The following is a 23,227-nucleotide window of genomic DNA, read 5'->3' as shown; positions in this document are numbered from 1 at the left end:
TAACGATTGAGTCTGATAGAGGTGGACACTTCTATAATGAACTCATGAGTTTGATTTGTGAAGCATTAAGCATACAGCAGAAGCTACATTGTGCATACAGACCAGAGGCTTCTGGTGTGGTTGAGCAGATAAATGGCACAATCAAGAACAGGATTGGTAAGATGTGCTTAGCCACTGGCATGAAATGGCCAGATGTCTTGCCTCTAGTGCTAATGACTATTAGATCTACTCCAGATAGAACTACTGGTTTAAGTCCGCACGAAATCATAATGGGACGTGCAATGCGACATGCATATGTACCTGTCAATAAGTTGATGACAATAACTGATGACATGATTTTGGATTACTGTAAAGGCCTGGCTGACGCAGTCCATTCTGTGTTTCACCAGATTGGAGAAGAAGCTACTACACTTGAGAAGAAGCAAGCTCATGATCTGAGTCCAGGAGACTGGGTGAGGATTAAAGTGCACAGAAGAAGAAATTGCTTGGTTCCAAGGTGGGGAAGACCAAGACAAGTCATTTTAACTACGACGACTGCAGTGAAGTGTGCTGGTGTGAAAAACTGGGTGCATGCGAGTCATACTCTGAGAGTTCCAAACCCAAAAGATGGGACTGGTAGAGAGTATTTTGAAGAGTCAGATTCCAGTGATGATGAAGACCCAGAACCAGTGAGAAAGAATCAAGGTTCAGGAAAAGAAGTAGAAAAGGCTTCAAGTTCAAGAGAACCATTGAGAATTTCAGAAAGGAGATCTGATTCTGAAAGAGAGCCTGAAGTTCCAAAAAGCAGTGGAGGAAAAAGAAAAGAAAAGAGCAGTTCCACAGAAATTACTCCTGAATCAGAAGAGGAGGAGATTGAAGAACCACTTGAGATTATATCTGAAGAAGTAGGGTCAGAAGAAGATAGAGAGGGACAGATTGCGGAAGACCCCCGAGGAGGTGTAGGGAACACTTCTAATAAGCTAGGTGAAGGGACAAATAGACAGCAAGAAGATTGCGTGTCGGAGACCCGAGGAGGGAAAGAAGTAGGGAAGTCTCAAATAGTGGTGAAAAAGACTGTGGAGCGAAAGAAAACTGCTGAAGAACAAGAGCGAAAGAAAACTGCTGAAGAACAAGAGGCATTTGAAACAGAATCGGATGAAAGTGAAAGTGAAAGTGGAAAATCAGAGGGTCGAGTTCTGAGAAAGAGAACTTGGATTGGAGAAAGAAATAATACAGAAATAAGACCGAAAAAGGTCACAAGAGGAGATTTTTGGCCTAACAACAGAGTAAAGAGGCTGAGATACAGACTGATAAGAGGAAATACATCGAAAGCTGAACAAGTGAATGAAGTATCGAGTCAAAACGAAGTAAAAATAAAGGAGCAAAAGGAGTCAAGAGAACCTGAGGAAATAAAGAGAATTAGAAGACCCAACCAAAAGTACAGATCACCGGAATGGTCTTATGTGGCACTGTCTGAAGAAGGAGAAGAAGAAACAGTGACTCGAGATAATCCGGAGGGGATCTTGAGAAAAGTGGTTGAGGAAAAGGAAGAATCTGTTGGAATCTTAAAAGTTATTCTGACTGACATTGGAGAAGAGTCAGATGCACAGGATGTTGTCGATGATCTGATACAGTTTGATGTTGCTGAAGAAGAAGGAGTGAAAAGTGATGAATATCCAAATTGAGTGAACTGAAGAAATCACTTGGAAAAAGTGAAAAGGAGAAAGTCTGAAACTCAGCTGTCTGAAGTAATCCAAAGTTTGAGAAATTACAGTAGTGGAGTAGTAGAGGCTAAGTCAAAAGACAAGGTCAAAGTAGTAAAATGGCTAACATAGAGAATAATCAAAGTAGATGTGCCTTCTTAAAAAGATGGTGTAGAATGTGCTGCTGCTGTACTGGATTATTAATGCTACTATGGGGTATTTTAGCTTTATTAGTTACATTTAGAGTTTCAATAGGTACATTTGAAATACATACTGAGAATGAGACAAATGTAGAAAAGAATTTGCAAAAAGTAGTTCCAACTAGAATTAGTAATACTTACATGCATAAAGATAGGTCAATTAATGATTTTTCTAGTAATGTTTTTTCAAAGTTGTTATACGAATATGTGAAAACAATGGAAGTGAGGGATTGCTACGTTTATATGCAATTACCTGCATCCGTTTCAGAGGGTGTTACTTATCACCATTTACCAGCTACGTATGGAATTTCTTGTAGTGTATTAAGTAGTATTTTTTATTTGTTAGGGAAAATAGATTATAAGATGTCTAACAAAGATAGTATTTTTGGGCACTTACCAATGAACAAAGAGCTGAATCCAGCTAAAGAAGCTAACATTTTTGGTGAGATTTTTATTGAGAAAGAAGAATTAACATTGGATTACATTTTTAAGAATAATTTAACTTGTAGTTTGGAAGAAGAGGAGAAAGCTTTCCTGAACATGGTGGAGGAGAGGAGATTGAGTATGCATGAAAAGGCAGGGAAATATAAAGTGAGTGAGACAATTTGGGACATTGAGATGGGAAAAGAATTGAGAAATGGAGCTAGTCCAACTTTAGCTTTAGATGCACCACAGAAGGGTAAGCTGTGTATTACAAGAGGGAAATCCCAATATGATACATATTTTGTTGGGACTAGTGAATGTCATGATACATACTTCATTGCAACAGGATGGGGTTTCAGAGGTGGAGAAGATACAATTTTTCCAGGAGTGTATTATGTTTGTGGGAACAAGGCTTATTACAAGTTGCCTGACCATTGGTATGGCACGTGTTATGTGGGCCTGGTTTTTCCAAAGATTTTTCATATAGATAGAATAGAAGATGTAGAACATATAAATTTACTAATGCGCTTCAAGAGGGAAACTTGGTTTGAAATTGTGGGTGATATTTTTGGAGCTTTAATTCCAGCAGTGGGAATTTCTTTAAATGCTAATGGGATTCGGAAACAGTCAACAGTGGTGGATCGCTTATCGACAAATACCGCTGGGGGGTTTCTTTTGGTGAATACGGAATTAATTGCCGTGCGTGCTATGTCTATGCAAAATAGACTTGCTCTTGATATTTTATTGGCTAAGGAGGGTGGAGTTTGTGGAATGCTGAAAGTTCAACATTGTTGCACTTACATTCCAGACGAAAGCAAAGACCTGAAGGTCTATATCAAAAATATTACTGATTTGCATGAAGAATTAGTACCACTTGAAGCTGAAAGTATCTGGACTAAAATAGCTAATAAGGTGATAGCTGTTAAGAGTTTTATTGCAAAAATAGGTAGTACTATTATAGGTAAGATATTGTTTCCTTTAACTTGTATAATTGTTGCTTTATTGATATTGAGATTGGTGTGTTTGTGTTGTAAAAACAGGGGAGGGAAAAAGAAATTAATTAAAAGAAATAATGGAAGGAGAAATAAAAGGTTGAAAAGAGAACCACAAGAAATTGAATTAGAAGAATTAAGGGAGAGTGTCTACTTAGAAACAAAGAGGGATGATGAAAGAGTGTCTGGTGTGTAGTGTTGTGTAAGGAGGAAAAAGACATTTCAAATTTCTCCTAAAATGGGACTAAATTTTCACTAAATTTCTTTTTTTGGGTTATTTGGTGATAAAATCACCAAAGGGGGGATTGCTGGAGCAGGATTTTCTAAATGAAATCTATAGGGTTTTGAAGCTCTGGCTTGTCTATTTGTCATAATTTAATCTACTAATTATTAATTATTAATTATTTGTTTTATGTAAGTGTTTTTTATACTGATCAACATGTGTGTTTTAATAAGAGAGAATTACACGTGGGAATGCATATGTGTGCTAACTAATAATAATGTGCATGTTTTATTAAATAAACGTTGCTGAGTGCTGTTTATTTTAAGCACGAAACGCTTTTGAATTAATGCTTTTCTGTGTTGCTAAAGCTAGATAATTACATACACATAAGGGTATTAGTGGGGTTAACACTGTTCAATCACTAGGCTGTGGTAACGTTGTTTTTGTCTCTTTCAATTAAGATGGTCTATTGTGGCCTATTGTGGCCTAATCAAAGATGGCTGACTTTTGAAGCCTGGTTTCGAGTGAGAATTTGTGATGGAAAAGGCTTTGCTGAATATGGATGCGAGTCATCTGTCCACAGTCCTTGCCTGGTTAAAACTTTCCGTGAGGACAGCAGCAGATCTGGGCAAGTCTCCAGATGCATTGGGACAGCCTTGGCAGCCTTGGAAAACAAAGGAGCTTTAAAGAAAGACTCTAAACTCTGAGCTCACCAGAGGAAATGTGTGGAGGTTGAGAAGATACATTTAATATTTAGTTCCTGTTCTGTCTTTTTATTTTTGTGACTTTTTCTGAGCGGAGATTTTTCCAAATGTAGCGATGCTACATCCTTTTCCTTCTCGCTCTGCTCAGCGGTTCGGCGGATGAAGTAATATTAAGTGTTTCTTTCTTTTGTCTGAATTATTATAAATATACTAGACTAGAGAGGGTTTGTGTCATTGCGTTTTTGGCCACTTTGCCATTTCCTTCCCAAACCTGCGTTGGTGAGGATCGATGCTGTGAGGACGGTGACTTGGGAGATTTCTACTGAGAGACTTGTCCTGATGACCCATTCTGACATTTAGCTAGAATAGGTAATTATGAGAAAATGATTTATTCTGATTAATTTCTTTTGACTAATTTTAGATAAAGAATCATAATTTTAAATACGGTGTTGGTGATTATTCCTTGTCAATTATTGAGTACTCTATTTGATGATTAATGTATAGATTGTTTAGATTATGACAATTGCAATAGCTAGGTCTTATCGACCTCGGTGTAGGTGTGGGGTTTAGGAGTTTATGAAGGTTTCTTTCCACAGGTTCAATGCTGGTAGAGTATTAGAGTGTATGTTAGTGAAATGGGCCCTAGTGTATGGTGAGTGTATGTGCGTGTAACTGTGAAATTACTCTATCCGTGGAAGTAGGGAGATTTTGTACACCCCAATCTGCATCAATGTCACTTCCTGTGAGGATATGAGTTGTGATGCCACTTCCTGTGATGCCATATGTGATATCATGTCCGTGATGTCACACATTGTGATGTCACACACTGTGATGTCATGTGCCATGATGTCACTTACACATTGCCTAACTTGGTTAGTCCCCCCACTTTTTTTTTAGGACTTGTGCCATGTGCATAATTATATTAAAAATCATAACATAAGGTATAATTCCTCATTAGATCAGATTTGATACTGCTCTGGGGTGAGCCGAGGACCACCACAAACCTACACAGAGGGCAGGGCACGTCCTCTCTCCACTTGTGTGAAATTGGGGTCTTATTTCAACAGTAGCAATGCATCCAATATTATGAGATGACTAAATGTGTCTGCTCTAAGTATTTACGTTTGTTTGCTGTGACGTGTACGTGCATGTTTTGCAAAGCCTCGGTTGGCTGCTTCTGTCTCAAGGGTGCCAGAGACCATGTGGTGACTCTGGACGGGTAAGTAGGTAGGGGCGCCCAGATCTGTTGGTTTTGGAAGTCTAAGGACATGGCCATCTGATGTGGTTCCAACCTCTTGCCATCTTGAGCCAAGTGAATGGGATGAAAGGACCACATCCTGGAGCCCGGCTTCCTGGAGCACGCACGCGCGGCTGCGGCTGCGACAAGGCCTGTGACGCGCAAGGGGCATCTGGGTATTGTTAGAGCTAGGCTGTGATGGGGGTCTGCCTGGCACACACAGAGGGCCCTTGTCAGCTTCGGTCTTATCTTGTGCACGGAAATCCAGCCTTCTGGTAGGTCGGCCTGGCAGTGCTGCAGGATTTCACAAGACTGGCCGCCTTTGTGCCAGTGAGCGACAATGTACAGTGGGTGCTTGTGTAAGGGCGCCTCTAAGTCACGGATAAAATAAACATGCAACCAAAGCCCCCACGGAGGTCAGTAGCATCAGGAAAGGGTGCATCTCTGCCAGTCAGCCGCCCCAGCCCAACAGGGCCTTGGGTGTGTGAAGATGTGATGGCACAAAAGGGGCCGAGGAGCATTTATAGTCCAGGGCAACAGGCGCTGCGCTCAGCTGTTCTGATGCTTCAAAACGGCCACTATTGACGCGCAATCTAATGTACTTTCCGCCCTTTTAACTGCCCCTTTAGGCTGTTTCCGGCCATGACACCATAGATGGCCTGAGTCAGCAATGCATTTCGAATGGTAATCGATTACAGTGACGTTTTATAGACTGTGAGCCAATATAATTGCCTTTGGGCTGTATTTTAGCATTTTGTCGTAGAAGTTGAATCCTGTCCTACAGAGAAGGATACTAAGCGGTGTCCTCGAGTTAGACAGATCTGTGGGGCGCGCGCTCAGGGTTTCACTCTGGGGTTGGATCTCTTCCCCTGGGTTGGTTTTAAACCTATCGTTGAGTGTTGAACGTCAATGCATCAAAATGCCAGGGGTAGCGGAAGTGACATCACACACCCTTTGACCTTCAGTTTCACTCACACACATGCTTAGGCATGCACACTCTCTCGCAAGCAAACAGACACTAACCCACAAGCAGGCACACAAAATACATTTCAAATTATTTTTTAACTTACTTCACCTGCCAGGAAAAGTCATATTGCAGCTAAATGTATTCAATTTTTTTTATCACACTAATAGAGAATAATGGAACATTAGAGAAAACAAAGAGAGTGGAGCCCCAGCCGACATCCATAAGGACGGGATGCCACTGTGTTACTGGCACTGATTTTGCACCTCTGAGGCCGGGAGTCGCACAGGCAGTGCCAGGGGTCGCATGGGGCAAGCCTGGGGTCAAAAGGACATCCATGACTGTAGTTCCACCAAGAGATATCTTTAGTTCGCTACTTCCTCAGCAGCACTCTGTGCCATCACCCACGCACACCCCTCATACACATACGAGTTTTACATTCTGAAGCGCCCCTACTGATCCAGTTAGGATTTTTAGTGTCTTGCACTAAGTATGGCCATCAGTTGTGGGTCAGATGCCGCTAATGGTGCTAGGGCTGTCTTTTAAGGCTTCCCAGCACTATACTGTGTGCATCAAAGGCTCCTTGTGCCATCTTCTTCATCATCTGAGACATTTACCATGTTGTGTGGATGGATGTATTTGTTTTATTACCGTATAAGATTGATCTCACACAACAAGGACAGCAAAGGACAGGCTTCAAACAACAACAGAAGTGTGGTGATGCATGCAGCCAGGCACGCTGGAAAACCACGATTCAGTGGCCACAGCCAAGTTTTTGTGAAAATATGAATTGTCTTTACTTGTTCCACAATTCACCGTAAGCTGCATCATTCACAGACTATAATAAAAAAAAAAAGCTTTCTTCTAAATTCTCCTTGATTGGCTCTTTTTGTTTTTTCCCAAATTCACCCTCATTCTACCTGACTGTTGTACCTATGACCATACCTGCAAGGATGAAGTTTGAGCTTGCTAACATGGAACTCTACACTGCAGCTGGGCTCAGGAAGTTCTGCAAGGTAAAGTGTCTTTCAGTCAACAGACAGGGAGCAGAATATCTTTCAATGGCCTGGCCCCAGAAGAGCTGCAGGACAGCACAGCTGAAAGAGAGTTCAAGCTGCAGTTGGCCATGCTCAAGTTGGAGGCAGAGGAGATAAAGGCTGAGGCTGCATGGGCCTTAGCTGTAAAGAAACTAGCCATGGAGGAAAAACTCTCTTTGGAGTGACTGGCTCATGAAAGGAGCTTCAGAGAGCCGGACATCAGAGCCAGGCAGGCCAAGTCCAGTAATAAGACTGGCAGCTTACCCGCAGCGCCCTCTGGAGAGAAGAGGGTTCACATTCCAAAGGCGACCTTAGTCACAAAAGTAAGACCTCCTTGCCAATAAAAGAAATCAACACACACCTCATAATAGCAGGCTGAGAATGGACATCAAGGATGTAATCAAAAGAAGCAATATCCCCCCCAAACATTTTTATGCAAATGTATTCAAAAATTCGCAAATAGTCACATATATCACACAATATAAAATGTTACGCAGATATTTGATAAAACACTGACATTATCCAAAGTTTATACACAATGAATAGAATGTTAATTAAAAGTTTTTTAAAACCCATTGGCAAATACAATCAAACGAACAACACAATACATTAGTAAAATTGGGAACAGAAAAAAGGACAAATTAATCCTATTAAGACAAGGAAATCACCAAATCAAAGATACATCAGTTGTAACCACAATGAATAATGATCCAAATATATATGTCACAAAACCATTGTCAGCACAGATTTCGTATGATTTCCTCTCATTAAAGCATCGACGCGTTTCGGTGGGCACTAATACACAGCCAACACCTTCTTCAGGAATTTTTGTATAGGATCCCAATTTGAATATCGATACGAGAAAAGATCTGGAAGAAAATATATATGCAGCAATTTAAGTGACTACCGAGATATATTCATAAAACTAATATTTGATACATCCTAATGTCAAAAACTCATCCCATACATTGAGAGTATAAGACATACATACATCCATACCTAACACTCCATAGTTACTATGTATTCGTAGTGTTTGTAAGCTAGTGAAAATTCCCTTAGTACTCTCACGAAATAATTAAAATGCACATAGATCCTGTTTATCAACTAGTTAGAGGGCAATAGTAGTCACTTAATGCTCTCATAGACATGTCTTATCTTTTACTTTAACATCTATACTAGTACTTGCTCCAGTAGCAAATAAGCGTTCCCAACTGATTACACAGGGACAAAACTCATGATTTGTATTAACCATTACTCGCCTGGCAGTGATTCTTTGTATTATTGTAGAACTCACATTTGTTATCTGACAAACTGTATCCTTGTGAGTCTCGCCAGGATTTCTCATACATAAAACCAGGCTGTTGCTTCACATAAGATCAATAAAAAGCCTGTTTAAACAAAACATAACATACTATAATATTGCTCAAATAGGCTAGTATTTAAGATTATAATGTGTTTATGATGTATAAAGGCTGTTTTAAGTCACCTCATACACGTCTCATAGAGGATTATATCACCTGCTCAGGAGGCTCAGTCATCTATTTAAATACAGTCCTCATCGGTATTTACGTCATAGGAATTAAAATGCCTATTAATAAAAAGGAAACATCAATCGAGCATGTCCCTTCACAGTTAGTTTGTCAAATTTCTTATTAATCCTTAATAGGACCAATATTTACCTTGAGTACATACTGGGTACAAATATCCCTTGTAAGTTGATAGGTGTTCAATAGATCGATCACTAAAAAAAGAAATTCAACCCATAGTGACTAATTTCAATCATGATAGTCACGTAAAACACTCTACTAATGCCTTTCTCTAATGCAGGCCATGATTGGCATATCCGCTGTCCACACATTTCTACTATTTCCTCAATTATTTGGCAGTGATTATGTTGTTCCTGTCACTAAACCTTATCAGAGTGTTGATGGTGACCTCAGCTAGGCCTACCAGTGCAAGGGGTTCGCCCTTCTCTGCACAGAGTCCTCAGACCAATAGGAAGAAGTTGGCACAGAAACTGGAATAGAAAATACAAAGTTTAATAAACCTCATGAGGTGGAACCACATTCATACAGCACCCTGTGGTGCTGAATGAATGTAGCACACAGAGTAGAAGAACCATGGGTCTTTTATACCCACACAGGGGCTTAAAAAGAGGGCGGTACAAGCACACATAGGAGAATTACATACATAGATGGTCATACAGAAATGCACAGTCAACAGTAAAGGAGGAGCTAGCAGTTGCTGACTCTGGTAGAAACAACCTGACAGCTACATGTTAAAAACAGATGTATGGACAGTTATATTCTTCTGCACATGTGCAGAGTAGCAGAGTCTAAGTATAGCCAGTCCTTTAAACAGAGCACAAGGGTAAACAACAGTGAAGAAGGAAACAGCCCTTGGTGAGCACATGGCAGACAAAATGGCTGCCAGAAATACAAAATGGATTCCACAAAATTGACATGATAGCCTCCAAATACCAGATGGATTCTACTAATGCTAATCCAATCGCAGCCAATTTACAACAAGAGCATACTGCTAATCATTTAGTGCCTATACAGGTATTTAATTTTATGATCCAAAAAAACGGGAGTAGATATTCAATGCCTATTTCCCTCAAATTTTTTTTTTTTAAACGATTCTTCATCAAGGATACTGGAGGTAAGAACGTCCCAAAGCTAGGATCTGTTCAGTTACTGCAATAAAAAGGAATAGAGAAAAAGGGGGAAATCCCTTTAAAGATATGTCTCACATCCGTAATAATGCTCATTCTACCCGACTTCCTACAACGCACTCATACCTGTATGCCACCTGATATGGTCCGCGAGATGAATTCTTCCGAATCGATGGAGCAGACTCCGGAGTAGCGATGGGCTTTAAATACACACCGGCTAGTCATCAAACAACAGGAAGTGTACAAGTCACTTCCGGGGCATGAACGTCAGGTGGAGCCTGAGCCCGAACGACTGCAAAATCGGTCGCCATCTTGGAAGTGTAAACAAACACTATTCCAGGCTATTTTAGATACAGAGATAGGTATATTACGGAGTCATCCATAAACACTTACTCTTTGGAGATTATTTATTAAATTAAAACCCAACATAGAGGTACTATATATATTGAAAAAAGCGAAAAATACGAGAAATCATATTAACCCTATCCTTTCTACCACTCTAAATTATTTATTATAACTGATCCACATTGCTCATCATTTTCAAAAAAGAATGTGGGAAGAAGGATAAACAGCTGACTTCAACAAGTATACTTCACTAATAGAGGTTATAGTGTAACAGTAATTCACAACTGTATCTTTATTATACTGACCAAATACTAACACACCACTATCACCGCAATACCCATATTATTATAAAGGGAAGCAGCCTTCACCACCACTATACAATCTCTTCCCAAAGCTAATTATCATTACCGGGCTTATTACATCTCTTATTAACTCTACCTAGGACAGGGGGATAAAGCCTCTATTCAGGTAAAGGCATTTATTTGAACAAAGAAACGCACATATTTGAACAAATAAACACACATAAGGTCAGATACCATTCCACTTATCTGGCCACTAGAAGGCGTTCTCATTCTTCTCTAGAATTTAATCCTTTCCGTGCAGTATTGAGATGGGAAATATACCATTGTTCGCGTGCCTTTCGTTTACCAATAATATTCCCACCTCTCCTATCTATTTTCACCTTTTCTAGGATAAACCAGAGAAAATCATTCTCTCCGTGTCCAAACTCCAAAAAATGAGGCACAAGAGGCGCAGTGAGTTTTTTAGTTTTTATTGCTGACTTGTGCTCCTGTAACCTAACTCGCACCTCTCTCCCTGTTTCCCCTACATAGCCCAAACCACAGGGGCATTGGAGAAGGTAGATAACATTCTTGCTTCTACAGTTATTAAGCGTTTTGGATCTAATTGTACAACCATTATGTATAATTTCTTTAGTTTGTATACATTGGGGACAGATATTGCAGGTTCCACATCTACCATTACCAATTGCTGGAGGGTTCGCAATTGTTCTTTGGGTGTCAAATCTGTCCTCACGGTATGTATGCACTAGGATATCTCTAAGATTACTATTCTTCTTGAATGCATCCAAAGGTCTTTCCAGTTTAACCTCTTCTTCATGGTTCAGAATATGCCAGTTCCTATTGACAATGTTCTTAATTTGATTACTCAAATTTGAAAATTTACTTACAAAAACCACCTTGTTAGGTGGTTCTTTCCTAGCTATAGGTTTGTTGACCAACGCATCCCGGTCATAAGTAGAATTAAAGTTGACTTCCTAGATATCACAATAAAGAATTCAAATGGAGCTTTGGAGGTGGAGTTGTTTACCAAACCTATGGCCAAGAACACTCTCCTCCATTTTTCTAGTTTTCATCCCAAATCCCAGAGGGATAGTATTCCCTTTAGTCAATTTCTCCGGCTCCGGAGGAATTGTTCTGATTTACAAGACTTTTGCAAACATGCAGATGAGCTGAAACACACATTTAGAGACAGAGGCTACCCAAAAAAATTATTATCTCATTCCCTCAAGCGTGCTAGGTTTTATGACCGGGATGCTTTAGTCAACAAACCTATAGCTAGGAAAGAACCACCTAACAAGGTGGTTTTTGTAAGTAAATTTTCAAATTTGAGTAATCAAATTAAGAACATTGTCAATAGGAACTGGCATATTCTGAACCATGAAGAAGAGGTTAAACTGGAAAGACCTTTGGATGCATTCAAGAAGAATAGTAATCTTAGAGATATCCTAGTGCATACATACCGTGAGGACAGATTTGACACCCAAAGAACAATTGCGAACACTCCAGCAATTGGTAATGGTAGATGTGGAACCTGCAATGTCTGTCCCCAATGTATACAAACTAAAGAAATTATACATAATGGTTGTACAATTACATCCAAAACGCTTAATAACTGTAGAAGCAAGAATGTTATCTACCTTCTCCGATGCCCCTGTGGTTTGGGCTATGTAGGGGAAACAGGGAGAGAGGTGCGAGTTAGGTTACAGGAGCACAGGTCAGCAATAAAAACTAAAAAACTCACTGCGCCTCTTGTGCCTCATTTTTTGGAGTTTGGACACGGAGAGAATGATTTTCTCTGGTTTATCCTGGAAAAGGTGAAAATAGATAGGAGAGGTGGGAATATTATTGGTAAACGAAAGGCACGCGAACAATGGTATATTTCCCATCTCAATACTGCACGGAAAGGATTAAATTCTAGAGAAGAATGGGAACGCCTTCTAGTGGCCAGATAAGTGGAATGGTATCTGACCTTATGTGCGTTTATTTGTTCAAATATTTGCGTTTATTTGTTCAAATAAATGCCTTTACCTGAATAGAGGCTTTCTCCCCCTGTCCTAGGTAGAGTTAATAAGAGATGTAATAAGCCCGGTAATGATAATTAGCTTTGGGAAGAGACTGTATAGCAGCTGCGGTCGGTAGTAGGAGTAACTGCAGGGCGGTGACGTGGGGAGGGGGAGGGGCAGGGTGGGGGTAGTAAACTATGGATTACAGAGGTTTACAGGTAAGTTAACATATACATTAATAAAACGAATTTCGTTGCGTGCACAGCATCGCATTTGGGGATGCAGTGCACGCAACAAAATTTGTTTTATTAATTTATATGTTAACTTACCTGTAAACCTCCGTAATCCATAGTTTACTACCCCCCACCCTGCCCCTCCCCCTCCCCACGTCACCGCCCTGCAGTTACTCCTACTACCGACCGCGACTGCTGTATAGTGGTGGTGAAGGCTGCTTCCCTTTATAATAATATGGGTATCGCGGTGATAGTGGTGTGTTAGTATTTGGTCAGTATAATAGAGATACAGTTGTGAATTACTGTTACACTATAACCTCTATTAGTGAAGTATACTTGTTGAAGTCAGCTGTTTATCCTTCTTCCCACATTCTTTTTTGAAAATGATGAGCAATGTGGATCCGTTATAATAAATAATTTAGAGTGGTAGAAAGGATAGGGTTAATATTATTTCTCGTATTTTTCGCTTTTTTCAATATATATAGAACCTCTATGTTGGGTTTTAATTTAATAAATAATCTCCAAAGAGTAAGTGTTTATGGATGACTCCGTAATATACCTATCTCTGTATCTAAAATAGCCTGGAATAGTGTTTGTTTACACTTCCAAGATGGCGACCGATTTTGCGGTCGTTCGGGCTCAGGCTCCACCTGACGTTCATGCCCCGGAAGTGACTTGTACACTTCCTGTTGTTTGATGACTAGCCGGTGTGTATTTAAAACCCATCGCTACTCCGGAGTCTGCTCCATCGATTCGGAAGAATTCATCTCGAGGACCATATCAGGTGGCATACAGGTATGAGTGCGTTGTAGGAAGTCGGGTAGAATGAACATTATTACGGCTGTGAGACATATCTTTAAAGGGATTTCCCCCTTTTTTTCTATTCCTTTTTATTGCAGTAACTGAACAGATCCTAGCTTTGGGATGTTCTTACCTCCAGTATCCTTGATGAAGAATCGTTTAAAAAAAAAAAAATTTGAGGTAAATAGGCATTGAATATCGTTTTTTTGGATCATTAAATTAAATACCTGTATAGGCACTAAATGATTAGCAGTATGCTCTTGTTGTAAATTGGCTGAGATTGGACTAGCATTAGTGGAATCCATCTGGTATTTGGAGGCTATCACGTCAATTTTGTGGAATCCATTTTGTATTTCTGGCAGCCATTTTGTCTGCCATGTGCTCACCAAGGGCTGTTTCCTTCTTCACTGTTGCTTACCCTTGTGCTCTGTTTAAAGGACTGGCTATACTTAGACTCTGCTACTCTGCACATGTGCAGAAGAATCTAACTGTCCATACATCTGTTTTTAACATGTAGCTGTCAGGTTGTTTCTACCAGAGTCAGCAACTGCTAGCTCCTCCTTTACTGTTGACTGTGCATTTCTGTATGACCATCTATGTATGTAATTCTCCTATGTGTGCTTGTACCGCCCTCTTTTTAAGCCCCTGTGTGGGTATAAAAGACCCATGGTTCTTCTACTCTGTGTGCTACATTTATTCAGCACCACAGGGTGCTGTATGAATGTGGTTCCACCTCATGAGGTTTATTAAACTTTGTATTTTCTATTCCAGTTTCTGTGCCAACTTCTTCCTATTGGTCTGAGGACTCTGTGCAGAGAAGGGCGAACCCCTTGCACTGGTAGGCCTAGCTGAGGTCACCATCAACACTCTGATAAAGTTTAGTGACAGGAACAACATAATCACTGCCAAATAATTGAGGAAATAGTAGAAATGTGTGGACAGCGGATATGCCAATCATGGCCTGCATTAGAGAAAGGCATTAGTAGAGTGTTTTACGTGACTATCATGATTGAAATTGGTCACTATGGGTTGAATTTCTTTTTTTAGTGATCGATCTATTGAACACCTATCAACTTACAAGGGATATTTGTACCCAGTATGTACTTAAAGTAAATATTGGTCCTAGTAAGGATTAATAAGAAATTTGACAAACTAACTGTGAAGGGACATGCTCGATTGATGTTTCCTTTTTATTAATAGGCATTTTAATTCCTATGACGTAAATACCGGTGAGGACTGTATTTAAATAGATGACTGAGCCTCCTGAGCAGGTGATATAAGCCTCTATGAGACGTGTATAAGGTAACTTAAAACAGCCTTTATACATCATAAACACATTATAATCTTAAATACTAGCCTATTTGAGCAATATTATAGTATGTTATGTTTTGTTTAAACAGGCTTTTTATTGATCTTATGTGAAGTGTGGTAAATAATTTAATTACCGGGACTTAATTTGATACAGAAAAATAATAAATATAGCTCAGTAAAATAAGAGGCAAAATCCGTGACATTAGAGGTTCGGAATGGGCTTTATTCCAATGGACGATTCGAATCGTTGACTCCAGGTTCCATCACCACGGAGGTTCAGGAAGTGAAGTACATACTTTATTGATAAGTAATCACTTTTATACATTAGGCATTACATTGAAGCAAATGCAAGAGGCGTAACAATTGATAGTGTAGATAAAACATACATGCGTAGCAAAAGTGGGCGTAACTGGGTGTGACTAAAGAACGTCATCAGGTGTGATGTCATAATAGGGTGGTTCCATGAAGGAATTTCGCAATGTCAGCAGAAATACTTGGCAGAAATGCGCGCGCAGCAGCATGACGTATGATTGACGTGCAACTAGGGGGTGAAGGGGATTTGACATTTAACTCTACATGTGGCGACAGATGTCTGGAGGGTCAAGTCAACCTTATCCCAAATCATATCTAACATCCTATGTTTAAAGAACTATGTTATCCAAAAGAGAGGTCTCTTAGAGTAGAATCTTATTCTATACTGACTATACTGACTGTTAGTGCGTGTACAAGCGTCTAAGTGTCTACACTAGATGCGAGGGAAAAAGTCTTCCATAATAATAGGGCTATGAATTACTTGCATAAAGACAGAGAAGCCGGGCCTTTGCTTGGTAGCTGGAAGACTGTTTACTTAAACTACTAGACAGGAATGCGTTGGGCAGGGAGCGGAGCAGATAATTTCGAAGGTGAAATACAGTTTTTGGCAGGCAGCGAGCTGATGTCAGGCACCGTGAGCCGCGCAGAGAATGAGGACAAAGTTCATGGATACAGATGCAGGCTCAGACTGGAGCTCTCAGAGGCAGAAGGCAGGAAAAGCTTGATGGCAGAATCAGGGCCTACTCGCCTGAACTGTAAAATGGCATAAGTGAACCATATAAAGCCGGTGGCCTTTCGTACTTAGGAATGGAATATCCGGCCCATTCATGGCGGATCTGAAAGAGGACATGTTAACGGTGGACGCACATGTATTTGCGTCTTCATAACTGGAACTGGAGGGAACATACATGTACTTGTGATTTATACATGGAACCGTTGGGGTCCAAGATAGGGGACATAACTGATCATAAAAATCCATATTTCCACATTCCCTCCTTGTCCCCTACTTGCCCGTTAAGAGATATCAATCTTCATCAATCCGTTGATCTGTTCATATAGCATCATTTGTTCTTCTTTTTTCTTCTTCCGGGATGAATTAAATCTTGGTGGTGGAATACACGATGTGGCACACAGACCACAGATCGCTGGTCCACATTGTAGACATAGACAGCAACTGAATAGTATGAGAAAGCCAATACCTAGGAAGGATAGGACCTTCCATCCAAAGGTAGATAATACACTCCAAAACCAACCGGACCAAGTCCAGGTGCCTGGATTCTGGTGTATCTGGCTTACAATCTTATGAAGGCGGGTTATGGCTTTATATACTGATGGCGAATTTTCTGGTATGAAAATGCAACAACTTGATCCGATGACCCTACAAGCTCCGCCCCTATCGGCCAGGATGACGTCAAGGACAAGACGATTTTGAAGCACAACAATCCGCATAGCAGACTGCTCTTCTGTTAAATTGCCTAAGGCGGAAATAGTTTCATTCACTACTGCTTCAAGGGTTCTAGTTAATCTACGTATCAGCTTACTATTAGTAACGGTACCTATATAGGGAAAGAGACCTTTATTGAAATCTGTGTATTTTTCCCATGCGGTCTCAGTATAATCGACTATTGGGAGATCTCTCCTTTCTCTATTGTGTACTAACTGAGTATTTCTGTGATAATCAGGAGGAGCTAGGAAAACAGGTGGCAAAAGGAATGCTATATAACAGGTACCATCCCAATCTAGAGGTAGGCGTATATATGCGGTCTGACCACATATAAAATAGGAATGGCGGTAAGCTCTAAATGTCGACTTGCCTTGATCACTAAATTCTATTACAGTGGTGCATCTACTATGGCCCATATGTATGGAACCATTCTTTCTTACACATAATTCACCTTTTACTCGAAATACTGACATGGCGGGCAAAATTGGAGTAGCTTCGGATTCGACATTTAGGATCATAAGATTAAGCGTAAAATTACCTAATCCATATACTTCATTTTCTAGATCAGTTCCTGTTCTTTTGGGAAGTCCCTCCTTGTTGGGGTGGCAGACTTTAAGTAAAACTAAGTTCAAATTTCCCCATACCCAGTTGTCTTGATAAACTGCAGAATTCGAATCTTGGGAATTAATTAAACTAAACCATGCTCCACAGGAGCCGTTGTGTGTGAACGGGTATGGAAAGAGAGGTAGAATTCCTTTATAATTCTGATAGGGAGGGAGTCGGCCACATATCCAACAATTTGTAGCATTGCTAACCTGATGGGAATGATGTAATATACTAATAAAAGTGTTATTGCGCAGCGCAAATCTATATGACAATTCATGCGGAGGTAATTCACTAAAAGAATGTTCAGCAGTAACATTATAAACATGTCTAGAAATAGGATAACATATGTGCAACAATATACTTGCAGTAATTATTAAAAGACTTAAGAAAAACAAAATTAATAACGTCACTGTGCAATGACTACGCAGTGATTTACAGTATGCATGTCGTTTCAACATTTTTCGGGTTTTTTCTCTATTCAGGTCTAAGGGATACATGTCAGAGACAAATTCAACCGCTTCACCTTGGAGAGGACTTAAACAATCAAATTGCCTGACTGGTTAGACCTGAGTTTCAGTTTATATTGTTCGTGATTACTTGATTCAACCAAAGGAAGTTTTGAGTCAATGGGTGAAGACACACAAGGTGTGTCGTTTACATCTGATGGTAGTCCATGAAATTTCTTGATATGACTTGAATGTATCCAGCCTTTTCGACCCTCGATCTTCACGGCTGTCCTCGTCGTTAATAACACGAGCTGAGGCGACCTCCACCTAGGGTCCAGCTGAGACTTCCGATCAAAGTTCCTCACTAAGACCAGGTCTCCTGGAATTACGTCATGGGGTTTCACCTCAGTGTTGTCGGGAAAAGCTGCAGCTACCTGTGAACGACAAGATTGTAGTGCAGACATCAAGGAAGCCAAGTAATCTGTCAGCATATTACAGTCAATATCAGTTATTTTGCGTGGTATAGGCGTCCCCCACATATTTGGTGGTCTACCGAAGATCACTTCATAAGGGGATAGCCCTGTTCGAGAGTGTGCTACCATTCTCATGTAAAAGAGTGCAACGGGTAAAGCTACTACCCAGTTGACACCTTTTTCTCTACAAATTTTGGACAATCTAATTTTCAAGGTCTGATTATGTCTTTCCACGAGGCCTGCTGCCTCGGGGTGTCGGACACAGTGAAACTTCCACTGATAACCTAACAAAAGTGAAACGTGTTTCATTAGTTCGGATGAGAACGGCTGGCCGTTATCTGAGTAGACAACACGTGGTAAACCGTACCGTGGGAAGAATTCTCGAACTAACTGTTTGGCAGTAGTCGGGGCAGTGTAATCTGAAACCGGGTATGCCTCTGTCCAACGGGAAAGAGCACAGACAACTACGAGAACATATTTGAATCCTCGACATCGTTCCATCTGGATATAATCCATCTGGAGGATTTCAAAAGGGTGATCAGGAGGCTGAAATCCACCCTGTTCTACGGGAATGCTTTTTCCTGGGTTAAACTGACAACAGATCATACAGGTACGGACTTTTTGTTTAGCTGCTGCTCGTAAATGTTTGTTGAACCAAATGTGTTGAATGCTGTCTAGCATAGCTTTTTCTCCTAGATGTGCTGGACTATGTACAGTGTTAATAACGACTTGGACCATTGAATCAGGAAGGAACCACACAGATTTTTCATTTGTCATCCATCCTTGATCCGTTTGGATCCCTCCTAATTCAGTCCATTTCTTTATTTCGTCTGGAGTAGCATGTGTCTGTATGTCAATTACGTCAAGAGCGGGATCCTTAACCGTCATACAATGTGTTGGCGTCGGGACTATTGTCTTTGTCATGTCGGATGTTTGAGTTTGAGCAGTCTGTTTAGCTGTTCTGTCAGCTAGATCATTGCCTTGAGAAATGATATCAGTAACTTTCGTATGAGCTTTACATTTCATAATTGATATTGCAGTGGGTAGATGTATTGCATCTAATAAGGCATGAATGAGGGGTCCGTGCTGAATGTGGGCACCGTGAGAAGTTAAATAACCTCTCTCTCGCCACAGCACGCCAAAGTCATGTACAACTCCGAATGCATAACGTGAATCAGTGTATATGTTGACTTTTTTATTTGTGGCTTGAATACAGGCTTGTGTCAGAGCGATGAGCTCTGCTGCTTGAGCGGACAAGGTATTTATACAATTTGTTTCAATGATTTCAGCGTCTGTTGTGACTGCATAAGCGGCCACTAACTCTCCTGTACCTGTTCTCATACATGAACCATCTACATACAACGTCAGGTCTGGATCTGATAATGGAACGTCTGTTAAATCTTGTCTGGGTTTCGTCGTGATAGTGATAACTTCAATACAATCATGTGCAAGTGGATCTGTTCCATTTACAGGTAACAGTGTGGCAGGATTCAATGTACTACAACGTCTGATTTCTATATGTGGCTGAAACAATGTTAATTCGTAACCGGTGAGTCGTGCTATAGTCAAGTGTTGTGTTTGTGTGCTGTTCAAAAGAACCTCTACTGCATGTGGTACTTGTACTGTCAATGGATGTCCTAATACTATGGCATCGCTTTGTCTGATTGCTAAGGCTGTTGCTGCCACTGATTTTAGGCATGCAGGCAAAGCCTGAGCTACGGGATCTAATGTACTAGAAAAATAGGCACATGGTTTGTGTGATCCTGCTTGTTCCTGTGTGAGTACTGACAAGGCAGTACCTTCGCGTTCTGTAACAAAGAGTGTAAACTGTTTATTGTAACATGGTGTTGCTAGGACAGGTGCTTGACATAAAGCTTTCTTTAAACTTTCAAAAACGTGTGTATGTTCCTGAGTCCAAGGGAGGACAGTCAATGTGGCTGCCTCCTGTGTTGTCAATTGAATGAGTGGTTTTGCTAGAAATGCATACTGAGGGATCCACTGCCTACAATATGAAGTGAGGCCTATGAAAGCCCGCACCTCCTTTTGTGTCGTGGGTATTGGCATATTTGCAATTAGCTGGATGCGATCTGGTGTAAGCTGCCTTCCCTCCTTGGACAGCGAGTGACCAAGGTAAACAACTCGCTGGACACAGAATTGCAGCTTAGAAGGGGACACCTTGTGCCCCTTTTCGGCCAAAAATTGTAATACCGTCAGTGATGCTTTCTCACATTCAGGTTCGTTTCTAGCGGTGATCAGCAGATCATCGACATATTGAAGCAGGGCAGTGTTGACTGGCATGTGAATACTGTCAAGTTCTCGTTTCAGGGCTTGGCTATAGATGCTGGGGCTTTCTGTAAATCCTTGAGGTGCGCGTGTGAATTTAAAGCTACGTCCATTTAAACTAAATCCGAACAAGTATTGGCTTTCCGGATCTATTGGGACGCTGAAAAAGGCATTCTTGAGATCAATTACAGTAAAGAATGTTGCTTCGGAATCAATAGCTGTCAGTAATGACGAGATATCTGGGACCACAGGGAATTGTGGCACAATGCATTTGTTCAATTCACGCAGATCAATAACCAATCGATATACTGGCGGAGCCTTTGGATCTGTTCGTTTAAGAATCGGAATTATCGGGGAATTACATACATTGGAGTCTGTTTCCACAACCACTCCTTGGACAATGAGCTCGTCAATAATTTGCAGTAAAGCCACTACAGCATCTGGGGGTAACTTGTATTGTCGCATTCGTGGTAGTACCACTCCTGCCTTTAATGTAACCCGATATGGTGTAATATTCATGCAACCCACATCAGTAGGGCCTTGTGCCCATAAATGTGTAGGTAAAGTCTGCAGTCGGGGATCCATGTCTCGAGACACATAGTGACCTTTGAAATCACGTAAAAACAATCTTACTCCTTCCGGAGAACAACATATTATAGCTCCTAGAGCTTTCAGTGTTTTTATACCTAACAGGTTTTCTGGACATGATTTAGTAAGCAATAAATCTGTAGTTCGGGTTAAGGGTCCTATCGTAAGTGGAAGAGGCTGTGATACTTCATTAATAATAGGTTTTCCTGAAAAACCAAGGGAAATATTCTGTGAGCCTGAGAGGGGTGCCCCTGGAACTTCACTACGTTTTATAGTTGTTCGACTTGCCCCTGTATCAAGTAAAAATTTTCTATCTTGGCCTAATAGTTCACTATGTACATAAGGTCCTTCTTGGTCTACAGGGACCTCGATAAGGGGTAAGTCAACTTCCCTCTCCAGGCTGGTTCATGCGTATCGTTGATAATCAGGATAATCATACTGTGCGGTCTGGTACAGCTGTCGTGTCGTGGTTTGTGTGGCAGCAACAGGCAGCGCTGGTGCAGCTGGCACAAACTGTATAGACTGTTGTGGAGCTGGCATGGACTGTGCATGCTGCAGTGCTCCTTGTTCATTCTGATCCTGTCTAGGTGGCCGTGGTCTTTCTTGTGTTTTACCTGTGGCGATATTACGCTTCAAGACTGGGCAATCGTGTATGTAATGACCTGGTTGTTTACAATAGTTGCATGTCCCTTTTACAGGTCCTGCTGAATCACCGGACTGTGTCGTACCCTTTTTATGACCTTCAGCTGGAACTGTCTGAGAGACTAGCATTTTCATTTTTGTGTCTTTCATGCGTTTCTGTTCATGTTCTTGTTCCTCTCTAATTCTATTGTAATGGTACTGTAACATTTGTAACATTTGTGATGGGGTATTACCTTGCCAGGTACTCTCGAATTTTAATACTCGATTCTTCACCTGGGGCAAGGAATTTTCAACTAATTTTGTCACAAACAGATGTGGGTATGACTCGCTACTTGCTTTTATACCACTATTTATACCAAAACATTTTTCGAATCGGGCATAGAAATCACTAGTGTCTTCATCTTGCTTTTGTTTACAGGCTGAGATTGCACCCCAGTCTTCCTTTTTCGTGGTTAATAAACGTGGCAGTACCTGCACTAGTAAACCTGGTAGTGCTTTAGTTTTATCCCCAAGCCCCGAACCTGGACCTCGGGCCCTTTCTTCATTTTCCAATGCTGTCCAGTCTAGCTTTTGGTCTCCTACCTCCCACTCTTTTTCCTTGAGTTTCTCATAAATGCCAGCAGGCATTAATACCTTTAATATTGTCATAATGTCGGGATAGGTATACTCTCCCATGAGTAACATGTCTTTAATTTCTCGGTGAAAACCCGCTGGGTCTTTGTCATGACTGGGTACCACTTTCTTCATTTCTAACAATTCTATTTTCGATATGGGCGTATATACATATACACGTTTAAACTGATTGTCCTCGCCCTTTATTGGGTGTACTTCTCGTAAGGGATTCTGTCTGTCCATGTAATACGTCGTTCTTTCCTTGATGGGCAGTGAGACATGTTCTGGGCATACAAAAAGAATGTACTGCTTTCTTGATTCTAGTATTTCTCTAATTAACTTAGTACCTGAACCTCTCCATCTATTCGTGAGTAATTCAGTCAATATATCAGGTAACGGACCAGGATCGGAATGTTGACTTTGATAAAGTATAAGAAGTTGTTGAATCATATAAATCCCAGCTAAACGCTGTTCATCTGGGGTGAGGTTCAAAAATGTGTGTGCTACTGTATCATCACCATATTTTCCGGGACTGTCAGCCCAATGAACGGCTGACCTGGCTAATTCTTGTTCATCCATAGAATCGAGTAAATGATAACCCCTTCGTTCTCGGAGTAATTTGTCAGCGGCTTGGAACGAATGCTCGGGGGACCTTAGATTTATTATAGGTGTTTGGAAATTCCTGTTATT

Source organism: Triturus cristatus, chromosome 2_2 (assembly GCF_964204655.1).
Source record: "Triturus cristatus chromosome 2_2, aTriCri1.1, whole genome shotgun sequence".
Taxonomy (NCBI): Eukaryota; Metazoa; Chordata; class Amphibia; order Caudata; family Salamandridae; genus Triturus; species Triturus cristatus.
The sequence above is the reverse complement of the archived record's forward strand: the minus strand, read 5'-3'. Positions refer to the sequence as shown.